We start from the raw sequence: 19,468 nt of genomic DNA, 5'->3' as shown, positions 1-19,468 counted from the left end.
AAATGGGAAGTGTATTTACGTAGAAGGGCAATATAGACATTTAGTGGATCAAAGTAGGACCCACCATTGACCAATACTTATTTTAGAGGACTAAAGGAGTCTATTTTTGCATTTTTTCTTCCTCCACAGATGAGCCTTCCCTTTCTCTCTATATATCACTCTCTCTCTAAAACCTCAAGTTTCAAGCTCCGATTTCATCTTCTTCTCCTAGGAATTGAACCTTGCCAAAGAAGGCAAAGTTAATGAGCTCAACGAGGGCTACGATTTGATCAAAGCCGATTCTTGATTGGACCATTTTGGATTTTTTTAATTTGGGGGCAAATTTAGGGCTTTTTCTTAATCTTTAAGGTAGGGGTTTCTAAAGCCCATATTCTTTGATTTTGGTGAATTAATTCCCTTATATTATGTTTATATCATGTTTAATTATGTTGTTTGTTCGTGGCTAATATGGTTTCTACATATATGAAGCATGGTAGTTGTGTTCTATGTGACAAATGTGTTAAATTACATACTTATTTTAATTGTTGTGAAAATACATGCTTGATTGATTCTACTGCATGTTTTACATGCCTAAAATATCATGAATTGAGAAATTGAGAGCATGATAATTGTTGTGATAATTTACTCCTAAAGCATGCAAGTATGGTTGTAGTTTTGATGCAAGGAATTTCATGTTGGCATGACATTGAAATGCATGTAACATTCATGCATTGGCATTGGGTGAGAAATGGGAAATCAACTTTTTAATTAAGAAATTGACTTTGGGAAAGGATTTGAAAAGATGTTCGCGAAAATCGGACGATAAGGAGTCACCTTGTGTCCATAACGTTAATAGAACCTAGAGGGAATGTAGGGAGACTACCCTATGCATGATTGAGCTACCTATGCCCCAAATGACACTAAGAAGTTGCCTTAGGTCAGGAATAGTTGTCAATCCTTCTCTCGTGGCGCCGGGGAGTCACCTTGGGCCGGGTTACATTAACGGTTTGACGGTTGTTACGTTAGTAAGGATTGTGACAATGTTATTGCATCTCATTGCATTCATAGGACTTGGATTGCATGATGATTATTTTCCTCAAAAAAAGCATGAGCCCCCTTTTCTACATCTTATGCTTTGTGTGTGATTCACGGGATTATTAAGGAGTGTATTTTAGGCACCTCCTAGTAAGCCATTGTGCTCACCCCTTTAGTGTCATTTTTAGATCATGGCAAAGAAGTAATTGACGATGGACCCTCACAAGCCTAGTTAGGGTCAATGAGTGTATTTTTGTAAACTTTTGTAATTCAATGCTTTGGCTCTATTATTCTTTTGTAAAGCATTGTAATTGTGGCATTATGAGCCCTAACTTGTAACAATATTATTTTGATGTAAATTTAAGTTTTGTAATGGCCATTAAAGTAAACATGAATCATGTTGCTACTTTGAAATGAATTGAATGGAAATGAACTATTTTAATGCCTATATTAATGTTTAATGTTAACGGAATGGCTATTTACACTTGTTGTAAGTTGGGACAGGCCATTGAAGGTCAAAATGACTAAAGGAATGACCGAGATTAGGTTTCTGGGCCAAAAAGGGGTAAGAGCCACATTTTCTGGGAACCCCGAGTGATCGGACTAGGGGTCCAAGCGCTCGGCTGGCATGCCTTACGCACGTTAGCATACTCTGTGCGTGTGCAAGAGGCAGCATAGATGTCCTCCGAACGCTCGGAGGGCTTGTCCGAGCCTCGGTATTATATGGTGTACACTATTTTTTTGACCTCCTCTGTTGGGCCCTAGGATGTATAGTTCCTTATGGCCGTATCCGAATACAAGTAGGATGGCCCGAAAGGTTGTTTTTACCCTTTTAAAACCTAAAACGGGCGAGTTCAATCCAAATTGTTTTCTTTCAATTTCAAGTGACCCCAAATGACTAATTATGACTTAGAAGGAAGTTATAAGGTCCCCAATGCACTACACGGTCTAAAAAGGCTAAATTACCCTTATAACCTTAATTGGACATGTTTAAGGATTATGTTGATTCTTTCAACCGTAAGTGAACTGATTTTATTAGTAATGATAATTATGACATTATTTTGGCCTACACACTCTAATGGTTAAAATGATTATTTTACCCTTGGGTGGTTTCGGGTCAGGTTAGAACTCGGTTCAGTGTTTTGGACCCTAGGTTTGGGTTGTTATAGCTTTTCTCTTATTGATCTACACATCTTTGAAATGAGGATTCAATTGTATTACGAAGGGTATATAGTGTTCACAAATCATTCAAGTTCTTATAGTAACCCTTCTATAATGACTAAGGAGTAAGCATGAAGTCTACAATAAGGGGAAAAGGAGTCACGAGTTTAAGGCATCCAACAATCGCTTCTTAGTAGAGTGGAATGGGTGTTAGCCTGAGACAGAGTTTTTTCTATTTTATTTTAAGATAATGGATTATTTCGCTCGAGACGGCCAAGTCTCCGTGATTTTTTTCTGAAATGATTGTCACATTAAATCCCGGTGCCATTCTCAAACTTTTATTGTATTTACTTCTTCATGTGTTTGAGTTAATTTTAATTTAAAAAACATTGAAATAATCGAAAATCCGATAAAGGAGCAAGTTTCGCCGATTCACAAGGTTTTAATTGAAATCATACTTTTCACATCCATTCTGCATGTTGCAACTCACAGACAACCTATCTCCTTCCTCTTGAAAAGATCAAGACCTTGCCTAAATATTCTATTCACTTCCCATTTAGTGTCATTGGTTGGGCAACACGGTGATCTCATCAAGAGGAACAATAAAGAGTTGACTATGAGATTTTTTACTAAGAAATAAGTGAAAGTTATGTATGAGAAAGAAAATTTAGGGATTGTGAGTTGTGATTTTGGTTTCAAGCATGAGGAACAAGAATAAGATGTATAAATAGATAATGAGGGGTGTCCATTGGCGGTCGATGTAGTGCAATCGTGAAGTAAATCAAGGTCGGCGATGGGGTTGCCAACAGTGAAAGTATGCGCCGATAAGATCAAGGTGATTGAGATAAAGAGTTGGTGGGGATTTTCTAAATCCATGTACAATGCATGGACTCCTATTTAGATCATTTGAAAGAAGTGGATCCACTATTTGTAGGGTCCCATACACCGTTTTGTGCACCAAACACATAATTTTGGTACAACATTGAAGCCCAATGCACACTTTTGCTATATTTGGTTGGAAAGAAGGATTAAGGAGGGATGGATGAGAGGAAGATAGATGATGTGCTTCTCATGTTTGGTTGGAGAGGGAAATTAAAGAGAAGGAAGTAATGAGGGACAATGCATTGGGCCTAGCCTATTGGTTTTTTATCGGTCCAAAATTGGGTGGAAGAAAGGAGGGAAAAAAAGAATAACTAATCGAAAAAAATTTGTAACAATCCCCCGTCCCAAAATAACTGTCTATTTTTCCCTTTTTATCCGTTCCAAAATAAGTATCTATCTTTCCATTTTTATCCGTCCCAAAATAAATGTCCCATTTGAAAACTCAATATACTATTTTTTATAATATCACCAATTTAATATTCTTACATTGAACTTATAAAAAGTAAAATATCATATCATTGTGGACCCATTAGACGTAAATTTGTTAATTCATTCACTACTAATACAATAAAAATATAATAAAAATCAATCTCTTAAAAAGTTAAATTCCTCAAAAAATGACATTTATTTTGAGATAGAGGGAGTACCAATTGTAATATTTAGTTATTTAATAAAATAATTTGTTAAAACCTTATTTTATTAAAACCTAATGAAATTCTCTCTCACATAACGAGGGTATATATGAAAACTTACTATATTTTCTAATTAAACAAAAAAATGTGTCACTCCATCCATTCTTTCTAGTATTCTTTTCATTCAATCAAACAAGAAGTAATAAAAAGACATTTTCATTCTCTAAAGATGCCTAATCCATCTCTTCCCCTTCTTTCTTTCATCAATTTCTCTTCATCCTCCAAATGACGTAGTTTTAACGCACAACACCATGGAGAGGACCCTCCAAACAAGAGGGGATCCTGATCCCGACCGAAAGGAAAATAGTCTTATTTCGCCCTCATCTTATTTCGCAAAAAGAACTAGATGCTAAGCATGTGATCCAAGATGATCCCATTACTATCCACTCATTGTAGATGCCAAGTATCATACCACGTGATTTACTTTTTTCTTGGCCCTCGCAATAATCACAAAAATATATACGAAGACCAAATCAGTCTATCTATGTGTATATATATATATTATTTATTTGCTTAGCTCTGTTAAAAATAATTTGCTAAAAAAAAATAGCGAGTATCAAGATGTAAAGCAGGTGAAAAGTAATGTCATTCAGTGCTCTTTTTCCATTCAATATTTTATGAAGCATGGCTAAGCAATCCTAAAATCAGATAACCAAAAGATATTATGATTAATTTTATAAATACTTCAATTTTTGTTCTTTCTTAGCAATTGACAGAGTACGCTTCTTTTATATATATATATATATATATATATATATATATATATTCTCACTCTCTTTCATCCTTCGCGTATTGGAGTAAATTTATTTATTTTTTCACATAAAAAAGCATGGTTGAGTAAACCAGCTAGTGACATTAACAAAGGAAGCGTCACAACAATGACGCATAGATGCCTTCCAAAAGATGTTTGGCATCCAACTTTTGAATTCAACAAATTGCTTTTAGAATTTGTCAAATTACTTTTTGACACATTTAAAATTACCCTAAATTTGCAATATTAAATTTAAACAGTGGAGATGGAAGTAAAAGATATTTTGGTGGAATTGGGGCTGCAGAGGCATAGCTAGAAATTTTAGGTTGGGAGACTGGATTTGTAATATGTAACTAAAGTTTGAAAATTTTATAAATCAATTCTAATATGATTTTTTATAAATACTAGTTATAGTAAATATACTTTGACAAAATTTAAAAATGAGAAAAATACAACTTAATAATAGACCAAAAAATGATATTAGAAAGGAAAATATGAAGAAAAAATGATATTAGAAAGGAAAATATGAAGAAAAAATGATGAGTTACAAATGAAAAGAGAAGATGCACATAAATAAGTATTGTCAGATGATCTAATTTTTGAAAGAAAAATTTCAAGTACTTTGATTTCACTTGGGAAAGATATATCTAGATGAAAGATTAGAAAAGAAAGAAAAAAAAAAAAAGAAAAGAAAAGAATTTTAACTAAACAAAATAAATTTAAATTAAATAAAATGTCAATAAAGATTGTTATATAATTTTAGATATTTTTCTTATAGATATCATTGTACAAAAATGTTCGACAAAAAATGCTTGAAGTTTTTTTATTAAACATGATTAGTGATTTTGATCCTTTTTTTTTTTTTTTTTCTCAATAAACTAACAATGTATTACAATAACAACTATAATAATAATGAGTTTCTTCACAATATTCAAGTCTTCACAATATGCTTGAAGTGTTTTTTTATTAAACATGATGGAATATTAGTGATTTTGATCCCTTTTTTTTCTCAATAAATTAACAATGTATTACAATAACAACTATAATAATAATGAGTTTCTTCATAATATTCAAGATTTTAAAAGCATAGTTAAAAGGGTTCAAGTCGAACTTTTTTAAAATTTCAAGAAGACACAAACTAAATTTATTTTCGACCTCTCTATTTTGGGGCTAATTTTCAAAGTCTCTATTTTGGTCAATATGTAATTGTTTTGAAAAAATTGAGGGGCCAATTGAAATTTTTAATAATTTTTAGGGGTAATATTTATAAATTAATTAATATTTAGGGGATAGTAATAAAAATTTTCAAAAAGCTTGGGAGGCAATAGCAAGGCAAAAAGTGTTATATGTTAAATTAGTAGATGCAGATGGTTGAAACCTAATACTCCAAAGTTAACAAGATACACTGATGCACTTACTTATCTAGATAACTGCCAATGAAACAAATGGGTGCAATTTCTACACATTAAAAAAAAAAAAAAAAAAAAAAAAAAAAAAAAAAAACCTTCAGATATGTATAGTCTTCCGCAAAACGCATATCAGCAAGTCCCAAGAGTTTTTAAGTTATGCAGGAGTCCAACTTTAAATGTCCGATTTTATATCTTATCTAAGGGTAACCCCTCTACTCACCCTTATGTGGCTCTGCCATTTGAGTATTCAAGCTCGACTTAATACTACTCTAACTTGAGCTTGACTTATTTGGCTTATTTAGCCAGTTTGGAACACATCCCAAGCTCAATTTTAGACTCAAGCTTGAGACAAATAGGAGTGTTTTAATCCACTGATATGGTAGGTAACTGCTAAAATAAATATTAATTTAATATAAAAGATTATGTATTTGTATACTCACCATTCTAATTAAGAGTGACAGACTTTATAAATTAAAATAGATGAATTTTGTATCATTAAACAAAAGAATAATACTTCTTGCCTCACCCTTTTCCATGTAATTAACGTGTTAAATTATTGGGCCACAATAATATAATTTGTATTTGTTTGCACCCACTTAAAAAAGTAAACTATTATTATTATTATTATTATTATTTTATCCAAGTGATCCTGACACATCTATAGGAGTTCAAATGGACGTGTGGTTTCTTACAAACAAAGTAAACAAGATGTCATTAAGAAGAAAAATTTATTGGGCGGATTATATTAGTGTCGCGTGATAACACCAATTGATAACTTGATAGGACAGAATGATTCAAAAGGTGGCTATAATATCCGGTCTAAGATTTCACAAACAAGACGCCTTTCAACGAAGATAAGTTAGAATAATATAAAGGTGTAATTTGTTGAGAAAGATTCAAGTTTTATAATATAAATACATGCAAAACATTCACATATCTCATCATAGTGCAAGAGTCCTACACCCATATATTAGCCTTCTGCTGTAACAAACTCCCATACCAGTTCAATATGCCTCGCTACATATATAAGGCCGAACGCATAGCTCTAAATGAAGATCAGGTGAAGAAGATCTTCAAACAACATGACACCAACAAGGATGGGGTCCTAGACAAGAGAGAGTTGAAGGAAGCCTTTCGATACCTCCAGTCGTTTAACCCCGGCTGGAGAGCTGACCGGGCACTTCACCACGCGGACAACAATGGTGACGGATGCATCAGCGAGGATGAGTTGAACGATCTTGTTAAGTACGCAGTGAAACTCGGTTATTCTATCAAGGGGATGTAAACTTTTTCTTGCACTTAATAAGGAGGGTCTCTCACTCTCTCTCTCTCTCTCTCTCTATGTATATAGATCAAATGTACCAGCAACATGCGTGTAGCTTCTTTAAAGACGAGGCTACATATGCAACAATTGCTTGTGTACTCTGTATTAGATATCTCATTCGCGATATGTGGCCCTTTTTTTTTCCCTTCTCATTTTCACTTTATATATATAATGCTTTCCTTTATTCTCTCTTCTTCTTCCTCCTCTGTTTTTTTTTTTGGTTCTCCCTCTTTTCTTTATTTCTTTTTCTTTTCTTTTTATTCTTTTTGTTAAAGGGTAAGCTGTGAAGTATAAAATTATAACTGGCATATTTCAGTGATCAAAATAAGTCCTGATCGGTTCGATAATGAACAATAAATAGCCATGGTAAGTATGTGAGGATCACTTGGAATATATTTAAAGTTGGAAGAGAGCAGTTAAGGTTTTTCACATATTGAACCGGTTGCAATTGAAATAAAACTGGTTGCATTTTCTAGTCTATATAAGCTCTCGGGATACTTAACCGGTTGCATTTGAAATAAAAATGGTTGCATTTCTCCTAAACCAAAAAGAAAAGTTTTATTTTTACCAACTTCTATTACCTTTTTAGGGATGTCTGAGCACGATATTCAAGGTATTTTCTAACCCTAATAGGACTCTCTAAATCTCTATATAAAAATCACATTCACACAATTAATTACAGGTTTTTGATTGAAAATTTCAAAACCATGGGGAGCCTCTTTGAGTGAGTTTTTGAGAGTTTATTATATTTCTGTTTTTGAGAGCGACACCAATACATTGAATGATTTAGGTTGCTGTTCATTGTTCGATCGGGATTTGCGTGATTGAAGATTCCATATTTACTGGTCGTAAAGCAAAATTTATTTTTAACTTCATAAATTTTGATTTTAAAGAAAATGAGAAAAAGATCACACCCCTTTAAGGGATTAAGACCAATTTTAAGGGATTAAGATCTTTGTAGAGTGTTGGTGGATCTAGCAACGATCCTTCTGCAGTTTTGAAGTGTTTGGGCTAGGCTCAGCTTAGACAAAGGGATGCTTGGACTCGAGCTTGATCAAGCTGTGAGATCAAGCTCGGCTCGATAGTGGTCGAATGAGCTCGAGCCAAGCTCAATTGCCCGATTAGTCATACCAAAAAAAAAAAAAATTATATATATATATGAATCTGAGTATATATGTAATGTAGTAGTACTCACAATCTTAACTTGTTGTGAAAAAAATAAAAAATATAAAAAATAAAAAATAAAAACTTTGCTTTCGTATCAATCTCTCTTCAATTTTTCATCTTCAATTTTTCATACTTCCGATTTCAATCCGTCATGCTAATAGAAGAGAGGAGAGAAGAGAGAACTGAGACCAGGTAAAAGGGAGAAACAAATAGCAGTAGGTGAGAGAGAGACACTTTAGCTTGGGGGGCTTTTGCCGTTACTGTGATTGTCGGCTCCTTGGGGGGCTTTTGCCGTTACTGTGATTGTCGGCTCCTTGGGGGCTTTTGCCGCCATAGTAATCGTCGAGGGATTTGGGTTGTCGCTGATGTGATCGTGGTGTGCTTTGGGGGAGGGTGTGGCCCGCTTTTGTTCGCACGATTTTTGGCTCACACTGTTAATTGAGTTTGTAGGCGTGCCAGAGTATATAAAATTCAAAATTTTGAACAACAGCTATCCCTTTTTAATTGGTGGTTGACTTTAAGCAATTATGTGGAAGAGCGAATAGGAAAAATTATTAGTGAAGTTCTTTTTCTACCTTAGATGTAAGAAATTTTGAAGTGTTAAAAGAAAAATGCAACATAAAATAAAATAATTTAAATGAAGCAGATGTATTAAAATTGCATGGAAAAATAAAGAGTGCAATGAAATTAACTTGCCAAATTTAAACAACTGGATTCTAAATGAATATGGTTACTAAATTTGATTGAATAAAATAAGCATTTTAAATGGAAATAACATAATTAAACACTGCAAGAAAAGAAAGTTGCTAGAACTCAAATTTCTTGAATGAAAATTGCCATTGGACAAAAGAAGTTGACGAAGAGAAATTACGTAGAGTCAATTTAAATTTGCTTGTTTTGGGGTGGTGCTGGACGGATTTGAATGTTGTACAACTCTTCTATTTATAGAAGTTACTCAACTGAGTTATCTACTTTCCTTGCTAAAATATCTTTCTCCTTAAATTTCTTCCCTTTACACTTGTAGTATGTTTGAACTTTGTACCACATATGGGAGCTTCCCTTTTGAACCCCAAATAAAAACTAAATTTCCTTATTAATAAGGATTTAGTTGTTGCCTTTCAACCAAACTCTAGCCCTTCTCCTTTACGTTTGTAACCCAATTTAGAATAGTCAACTATTAGTTACTCAAATTAAGCAACTTTCTTATAAACTTGGCAGATGACCAAGACTTTTACACTAATTCCATGTGTCATCTTCTTATTTGCTCCAATAATTTTCATATGGACAATCCTTATGGTGCCATGTTTGAAAATATTTATCATATTGTCATTGATCCACGTCATCGCTGAGATGTCTGCCAAATTTTGGTGTTAACAGCTTTTGGGGAGGCTGGGAAACGTTTTTAGGTTTCAATCTGAAAATGCAATAAGGGTTGGGATGAGGTGTGGCTAATTTGTTTATATATGTGAGATTCTGAATTTGGGCTTATGTTTAAACTGTTTTAATTTGTTGTTTGGGCCCAAATAAACTTTAAAAAAGGGGCATTAAGATGTTGTTTGGGCTAATGTTAATTTTAATTGAAGTGGGCTTTATATATAAGTTTATATATTTTTGGGCTAAATTTAACAAAAGTGGGCCTCATATATATAATTTGAATGCATATATATAGCCATGTTCACGAGCTCATTAACGAGCCTTGCTCAAAAACATGTTCACAAACTAATCAGTCTAGCTTGGTGTTGTTTGAGATTGGCTCACTTGCTAAACGAGTTTGAAAATCTTGTTTGAGCTTAGGTCCTTTATTAAATAAACAAACGTGAGTCAAGGTCGTGCTGTTCGTCGAATGCTCGGTTTATTTACATCCCTATATGTAGCAGTCACAATCAAGAACGCAATTGTTATAATCTTGAGATATAACCTTGAGGGGGTGAATAGGTTTGTTCTTACTTTTTGATTTGTGTTAAGACTTTGATATAAATTTACAAAATTCTTTTCTTATTGAAAGCAAAAGATAATATATCCTAGATACATTAATTCACTCACTTTTTCGTTTATGTTAAGAATTTCACATAAATTCACTCAATTTTTGTCTTATTAAATGTGGAATATAAGATATCCAACATACAACCACTTGCCGCCAACATCGTACCATCCCATCACCACTGAAAACATCATTACAGCCACTCGCCGTAATCGCCACCACCATTCTCACCTAACAACCACCAGCGGATTGCCTCCGGAATCAATGGATACCATAGTCGCTGGAATCCATGGAGCCACCATAGTTACCGAGGAGTAATTCTTTCATCTAGATGTGAACAAGGTGAAGTGTGATGGACCAAAAATAGTGAAAACATAAAAGAAAATTGAAGCTCTCTATCCAAAGGAATTTCCCTATTTACCAAAATTTTTTTTGTCTCTCTCCACCTCTTTAAACAAAACAAAATCATACCCCAATTCTTGCTTTTCGCAATTTTATATTCAAAATATTTTTGGCAATTGAGAAAAAGTAGACCAAAAATTGATTTGGTTCCTCGTTCAAGAACCAAAAATTAAAAAAAAAAAAATGGTTGTTTTCGAACGAATGAGAATTCGAAACATTTTGTTTAATCTTTGCAATAACGCACCATTTTCTACCATACAGCCTGTAACACTCCCAAAAACTTTCATATGCATAGTTTCAGACTGGCCGAACAAAGCATTGGAAGAGCACCAACAACACCAATAAGTAATCAATTCCAATCCAATTTGACCAAATTGAAGATTATTTAAAGGGCTAATTCCACAAAATCCCCACTATTTTTAATTTTTGATCATATACTAACCTATTTTAGAAAACCCGCAACATTATAGAATTTGATCACATTGCCCCAATTATGTTACTGAGCCAATAAATTGCAGTTAAATGACAAATTAACCTTCTGATATACCAATTTATTTTAAAAAGCAAAAAATAATATTTTGTAAATTACAAAAATAACCTTTGTGACATTTAAGTAATAAGACACAAAACAACCAGGTTATGATGTGCAAATATGTTGGTTAAACTACCCGCGTTTTCATCAGACCCTGTTACTAAAATAACAGCTATTTTTCCACAATCACATTCAGCATTGGTATACCTCATATCAAGACTCCCATGTTGATTGCTTGAAGAATACATTTTTGAATTGAAATCTACAAATCAAAACGACAATTAATTTCAATTAAAAACATTAAAAACCAACTCATAACAATAATAATTCGATGGTGGTTATGGCGGGAAACTACGGTAGAGATTGTATTTACGGTGGGGAAAAAAAAATCACATAATAGGTTATAAATCTCAAAGTAATTACATTTTTTTTTTTAACTCTCAAAGAAATTCCAATTAGGGCTTCAATAAGATATTCCAATTAGGGCTTGGGTAAGAGATTCTAATTAGGGCAACAAATTACATTCAATTAGGACACAAAATTACCTTCAAATTGGTTATAAATCTCAAAGAAATTACATTTTTTTTAACTCTCAAAGAAATTCCAATTACGGCTTCGATAAGAGATACCAATTAGGGCTTGGGTAAGAGATTCTAATTAGGGCAACAAATAACATTCAATTAGGACACAAAATTACCTTCAAATAAGGCAGCGAATTAACTTTAAGTAGGGCTTCAAAATCACTTCGACTGATTCTTTGAATGGAGGAGAGAACGCCTGTGATACCCCTCGATTCTAGAGCCACGGGTGATCAAGTCCGAGCACAGATCCGAGGGATACCAAACAATTAATATGTAAATAAGCACATAATACAAAAAAGATAATAGGAATTAAATAATAAACACTGAAAGAATTCTAAATTAAAATCCTCAAAAATAAATTAATTAAAATCCAATAATTCAAAACCTCCATTACTTAAACAACTCGGGAATCCATTTAGTGGACCCCTATCAAAATCCCAAACTGAAAAGAAAACAACTGAAACAAAATCCAAAGCTAAACATGGAAAGTAGTCCTACGTAGTCGGAGGAATGAGTGATTGTATCTGCTCAGCACGATCAAACTCTAACCCTGGAACTGACGAACACTTGAAAATAAGAGAGTGGGTCAGGCCTACATGCAAGTTATATCCTACTACAATTCATACAGAAACCCGATACGAAGATACATCCTAGATAGCTCAACAATAACTAAAGTAGTCCATATATGTATAACTACACACTATAAGACACTCACTAACCCAATAGGTCTGTCTCAGCCTGAGTAGAGATACCATGCAAATCGCACATAACGTGGTCATGTGTACTTAGACCTACCAGGAAACAACAACTATGTCCGGTTATCCATCCTAGTCGATATACACACCCTAACCATGATCTTGAGACTCAAGCTCATATCATGGCACCATAATCATAAATATATAAAGTCCGTGTAAGCCTAATACAAAATATCATCCATCTGATCTAGTAGCCTAACATATGAATAAAAATCTATCCAGAAACCAAAGTGTGTCATTCAATTGTTTATTGACCTGACATCAATATGAGTTGGACTTAACCTTTATGGTTAATCCATACCTCAATCCAGAATAAGTAGGACTTAGTGTTTGAACTAATTCATCCCTAGTATGCCATCGTCCCATACAGGTGCATATAATTCTTTAAATAGCATAATTGATAAAACAGTAATAAATACTCATCAAACATACTCCAAGATATGCATAAATAAAGTTTAATACATATATGACTATATTAGGCATTCATTATAAGACCTAAAAATCATGTTCCAATCCTGCAAATTGCTAAGATACAACTAAGCAATTAAATCCTCCAAACAGTCCATAAATTGATACAGTTTACAACAAATTAAATATCAATTTAATCCAATCTAAGCATAGTTAATTATAGATAATCCACTACACTTATAACAAGGTTGAAATATGATTAAAAATTATTAAATCATATGTAAAAGATTTGCTATGTTCCAGTAAGCAAATTAATTAACAAAACAGTATTCAACATATAGGTTTTTCCTTACTTCATGTTACTCCATTCCCTAATCCAATAATGTAATAATGTTTCCCAATATTTTTATAAGTCCATAGCAGTTATTTATATCATTCAGTGCAATTTAAACAGCTTTAGAAAACCCCAGACAACCCAAACATATCCTAAAAACAGTTTTGGTTCGTTTCAGGGCGAGAGCCTGCTCCCAACATATGGGAGCCGGCTCTTGCCTTGAGGGAGCTAGCTCCCACCTTTTGGGAGCCGGCTCTCTTTCCCTTAAAAGCCGTCGTCCAATTTTCCTTTGTCTTCTTCGCCTCCGGCGATGTTCAGAGCCTCTGTAATGTTTTTATTACTTGTTCTAGGATTCAATCAATGTCCCAAATTAATTATAAGACATTGTTTTGCATCAACGACATAAGTTAAACAAAGCTTTAAACTAACGGCAGCAAAGTTTCATTAGAAACTTTAATCAACCCCAAACCAGTTTAATTCAAAGCATTTAAATACAGTTCAAACATGGATAAAAGATATGTTTTAACATTAATTTAAACCTTGGAATCTACCTAGGCATGCACAAAACACAGGTTTAAGGGAAGGAGTTAGAATAGAGATTTTCCTTCAGTTTCAATTTTGAAACTCTAAACCATTGTCTCTGAGTTTTTCAACAAATTCCTAGACTGCCGTTCTACACCACTGTTGCTTTTGGTTCAACCCAGAAGAAATCCGTTCCTTCCTCCTTGAACCTCTCTGTTAATCTCTCAAGTCCTTCTCTCTGTTTCTCTCTACCTCTCACTACATGAATAGGGTTTGTTTGTAACCCTATACAGATGTATAATGTTGTATTTATAGGCTTCACTACAAACCTAATTCTAATTCTAAACCAACAATAAGTCGGCTAAATCCCACACACGATTAATTAAAAGAAAAATAAAACCCTACAACTGATATACATAAAACCACATCACGGAATATAACATTTAAACAAAAACAAGTATTTATTTAAATCACCACATAAGCATATAATAATAAAAGCAACTAATTCAATTAAATACAATAAATACAACACTTAATTCAATTAAAGAAAATAAAAAGAAATAATACAAGGCACATAAACAAATAATCAAAGAAGATGCAATAAACAATAATTAAAAATGTCGAGACTATCCTTATAAAATTAGGGGTATTACAATGACGGCTTTTAATTACTTCCTCAAAACCTTCCACCCATGAATTGAGAAACTGATAAACGTGAAATACGGAAGAGGATTGTAGATGCTTATTTAACACGGTTAGGGGTATTTATGGAATATAAAAAATGACCTAACAGCAAATGCTTGCCATAAGTTGTATCAGGGGTACTTTAGTCATTAAATAGGTTTTGACTGTGCAAGTGAGCATCACGCACTTCTTTAACAGCAGTCAGTAACAGAATTGGGGAAATGTGATCAAATTTTATACTGTTGGAAGTTTTCTAAACTAGGTTGGGAGTATATGATCAAAAATTGAAAGTAGTGGAGGTTTTGTGGAATTAGCCCTTATTTAAATATATATATATATATACAGACACACACACACACATACATGCATTGTAATGACCCGGTCATTTTCCTCCCTTTCCTTTTTTGGTGATTTTCTTTTTTCGTCGTTTTCCTATTTTGTCTTTTCCCTATTTTATCTTTTTTTCGTTTATCATTTTTCCTTGCATAACCTCACTTTTTGTACTCAGGATTTGATTCCGATTTTGCATGCATTCATGATAATTGATTTCCATGATATTTGTATTTTTACTTTTGTAAAAAATACATTCTAGTTGCTTACTTTTCGTAAAGGGCATGGATGTACACTTTCTTGTAAACATTCTTGATTTTTGAGATTTTAGTGTAATTATGAAAAATAATTATTTTTCGTCTTAGGGACCTTTTTACAATTTAATTTGGATGATATTTTGAAAAATGACTTTTTTACAATTTTTGAAAAATGTGACAAGTGTTACATTCTCATGGAGCCACTTGTTGGCATTTGGGTGAGGAGACTTGGGAGCATAATCTATTGACATTTGGAGGGTGGAGATTCACCCACTTGTTGACCTACGATTGGTGCACTTGTTGGCTTTGATGGTTGACAAGTGTAGGCTTAGGATTAAGCCTAGGAAGGAGCCTTGTATTTGTGACAAATGTAAGCTCACAATTTAGTCTTGCATTGTGTGTGTGAGAGAGGTAGTGTAAGAACACATAGTGAGTAGAGGATTTCTAGACCTTCCACTCACCATTTTACACTTTATCTTTTTCATTTCATTTGTTCTTCATAACCCTAAACCTAGCCACCATTGGAGAAAAGCTTGGTTAATAGCTTTCTTCTTCATTTTGGCCTCCTTCCACTCACCTTAGACCAAAAACCTTGGGAGACAAAAGTTTTCTCTTGCTCTCCTCTTCAAAACCCTATAATTGTTTTCCATTTTTAAGCTTGGTTGCTTGGATTATAGAGATTCAATTCTCTATTAAGGTAGGGGTGGTAATATGTTTATATTCTAAGTGTTTTATAATCCTTTGGGGTTTAATATATATTGTGTACATGCTTTTAGAATTGTAGTATTGCATACTATAAGAAATCCTTATGATTGACTTAGGGTTTATTAATTTAAGTATGTATATTGTGTATGTATCTTGAGTAGGATTATTAATGTTGTATAGAATTCTTATTGATTTGAATTACTATACTATTGTGATGTTAATCCTACATTTTAGTTGATTACTATTGGTAATTGTAATTATTTTAGAAGCTTGTTACTATAATGTTGTAATCTAGTATATAAAGTTTATTGTTGAGGCATGATTTAAAATGATAAGTTAGTGGTATGGTATTGTGCATAATATCATGATGAGGACTTGTCATTTGGTATGCCATTTTAGACTTGGAACCCTAAGACATGGTTTGTGTGGTTTCAAAATACTTGTGCATGGAATGTGGTTTATATGCCTTAAATTATAGTATATAAGTTTTGAACTTGATATATTTTGGATTCTCTTGTGACATTATTATAAGTGATATGGCTAGAGTTTGGGTCTAGTGCGGGAGGTATGAGTTCTCCCCAATTGAGATAGTGCGCATTAGGGTGGTCTTCCTAGTAGGTTAATGCCCGGAATAACCATTTTGATCTTGGTTTAGTCCGAGACGTGATGTCCAAGTCTTCCACTAATTGATTGCGCATTCAATTCTAAGTTGACAACCAATGCTTAATTGTAACTTGTAATTTTTGTTATTGGCGGATTGATGTTGTTAAGTGCGTTGATGTTGATATGTGTTGTTAAAGAATCATTTAAGTTAGCTTAAGATGATCCCTTAGAACACCTTGAACATAGACGTTAAGTGGAATGATCCCTTGTAATCGTTTATATTGATCTTACAATGATATTGAAACTTTAGGGTATACGCATATGCTTCTTCCTACGAGTAACTTGATTACTTACCCTAATGGTTTGGGCTCTTTTACAAGTAAGGAGACTATGTTCTTGGATGCTCATCATCCTTAGAGGCTTATGAGCAATTTGAAGCATTTTTGTATATTTACATGCAAATGTTTAGCATGCTTTCCTTTTGAAGTCATATTTTATATACCATGGGTGTATGGTATTTTAGAAGCTAATGTAGCTTCCTTGATGTGTAATGATATTTAAGTATTTACTTTTGACATTATAAGCATGTTTACTTTTGCACTTACATTCACTTGGTATCAAACTTTTGCTTTAAAATGCATTTAACCAACTTTGGAGGTTTGGCATATGAATTTCTTGTAATGGACATGTATAAGGCCATAAGTTGTTGTAATACATTCATTTATTCACTTTAAGGTTGTTGACTTGCTCACATACTCAAATCTCATTAAAAATCAATTTTAAACTTTCATTTTTGAACCAATTCATGAAGGGATTTGAAGCATGGGTTAAACCTTAACACATTTGGTATATAGCAGGTCTTACAGTAGCTTTTCGAGGTGTTTCGATCGTCCGATGGCTTTTGGGAAACTCATTGCACAGTAAAAACTCATTTTTAATAGGTTTTTCACTGTTCAGGACCATTTCGGTCAACCGATGGCCTATTTCGGTCTACCAAAACATCCTCCTCTCAAAAAACATGTTTTCAGGAAAATTATGTCCAGTTCGGCCATCCAAAACTCTATTTTGGTCAACCAAAATAGCTTGCATTCACACAGCCTCTCTGTTATGTTTCAGCACTAATGTTCCAACTTCAAAGGGTCATAACTTCTTTGTTTCTAATCCAAATGGGGTGATTCTTGAGCCTAAAATCAAGGATTTTGAGTCAGATTTTCAATGGTATCTATTCCATTCTTAGATTCCAATCACAGTGGGAGTTATTCATATTTTAGTGAGGTGGTGCCAGTTTTCGCTTAAACCGGGAAAGGGCAATTTTGTGGGATTCTTGGCCAATGTTCTTGGAACGTCTTAGAATGTTGTGAAATGATTAGATTAGGTTATATTCACCTTATTTGACTTGTTTAGAGTGAATTTTTTCCTTTTAATTGTGAATTGACCATTTTGACCTTAATTAACGGATTTAGCCCGTTTTAACTCTAGTTTCCTCTTTCGCTCACCTCAAGTTCCGTGACCTCATGGAGTGTCACATTGGTGTCTTAGAGATGATTTATATCTCAAAGGACTATGGTTTCATCTTTTGCTTCCACATTTCAGATCCTTTATCGGGTCAACTTTTGGGTCATTATTGATGCACCGGGTTAAAAAACTTGGGTCGCACAAGTGGTATCAGAGCTCTAAGGTTTAAACACTTTAGGACGACCGGTTTTGGGTGAATATCATGCTTTTATTGATCTACTTTGATATATTTGCATGCTTCTGATAACATGTTTCGGCATTATAACATGTTTATGTATTTTTTGGTAACACGTTTGGCATGTTTTTATGCTTATATGCCTATGTGGTTAAGAGCATCTTTTGTTTGACATGTATGCTTATTTGCCTAAGTACTTAGACTTTAAAATAGCTTTCTTTGGTTGCTTTAGCATGACAGTATGTTGCATGTCTTGTCTTGCTTCGTGTTTTGTGCATTCATAGTATGAGTTGCATTCGGTCATAATAACTTGTGTTATTATTGACCTCATTGCTTTTGTACATTTAGGTTCATGGTTGTCACACGTGGAGAGTCTTCATATCAGGGCATTGAGGAGCAAGTGGCTGACACTGAGTTCACAAGGGGTCCGAGAAGGCCCACGATTCCAGTTCGTGGTGTAGATGCAAATCCGCCACGGGCACTGACTTACGAGGAGCGGGTTGCTCAGGGAATCAATCAGGGGATCGCTAAATCTCTACAGGAGTTGATACGCAGGCAGGTGGAAGGGATATAGATTCCGGCATTGGCACCAGCACCAGTAGTGAATGAGGCAATGGAGTACTTTATGCGACTACAGAGGGTTAGGATTGATCCATTTGGGGGGAGTTCAAATCCGCTAGTCTTAGAAGCTTGGTTGGACCTTATGGTTCGTAAGTTGGACAGTATAGCGGTACCCACAAATAGGTTGAGGATTTCCTTGACTGTTTCTATGTTCATGGGAGATATAGATATCTGGTGGAGGTCTATAACCAATGTCCACAATGGTGAGTTAATAACTTGGAATGAGTTCAGAGATTTGTTCTTCGAGCGCTTCTTTCCTAGGGCTATGAGGCAAGAGATGAGGATACAGTTCACAGGTCTTTATTAGGGCACTATGAGTGTCATTGAGTATGAGACATGATTTACTTCTCTCTCTCGTTATGCCGAGGATATGGTAGCGACAGATGAGGCCAGGGCAATGAAGTTTCAAGATGGGCTACATATTGACATCAGGCCACGGGTCTCAATTCTTGATTTGAGGACTTACAGAGAAGTAGTCTAGAGGGTTATGCTAGCTGAGGCAGAGGAACGGGATCAGTCATGGATCAGGGGTTCACATAAGCAGCCTCGCGAAGATAATGCATCATCTTCTGGGAGTCAGTGGAAAAAGGCTAGGGCAGGGAACAATACTCACTTGGGGGTACCATAGCAGACTCGTCCTGCACCCACAGTTCCTGTATCTAT

This window comes from Cornus florida, unplaced genomic scaffold (genome assembly GCF_030987335.1).
Source record: "Cornus florida cultivar Cherokee Brave unplaced genomic scaffold, ASM3098733v1 CherokeeBrave_3.0.0_Hap2_Chr10, whole genome shotgun sequence".
In the NCBI taxonomy this organism is placed as follows: domain Eukaryota; kingdom Viridiplantae; phylum Streptophyta; class Magnoliopsida; order Cornales; family Cornaceae; genus Cornus; species Cornus florida.
The sequence above is the reverse complement of the archived record's forward strand: the minus strand, read 5'-3'. Positions refer to the sequence as shown.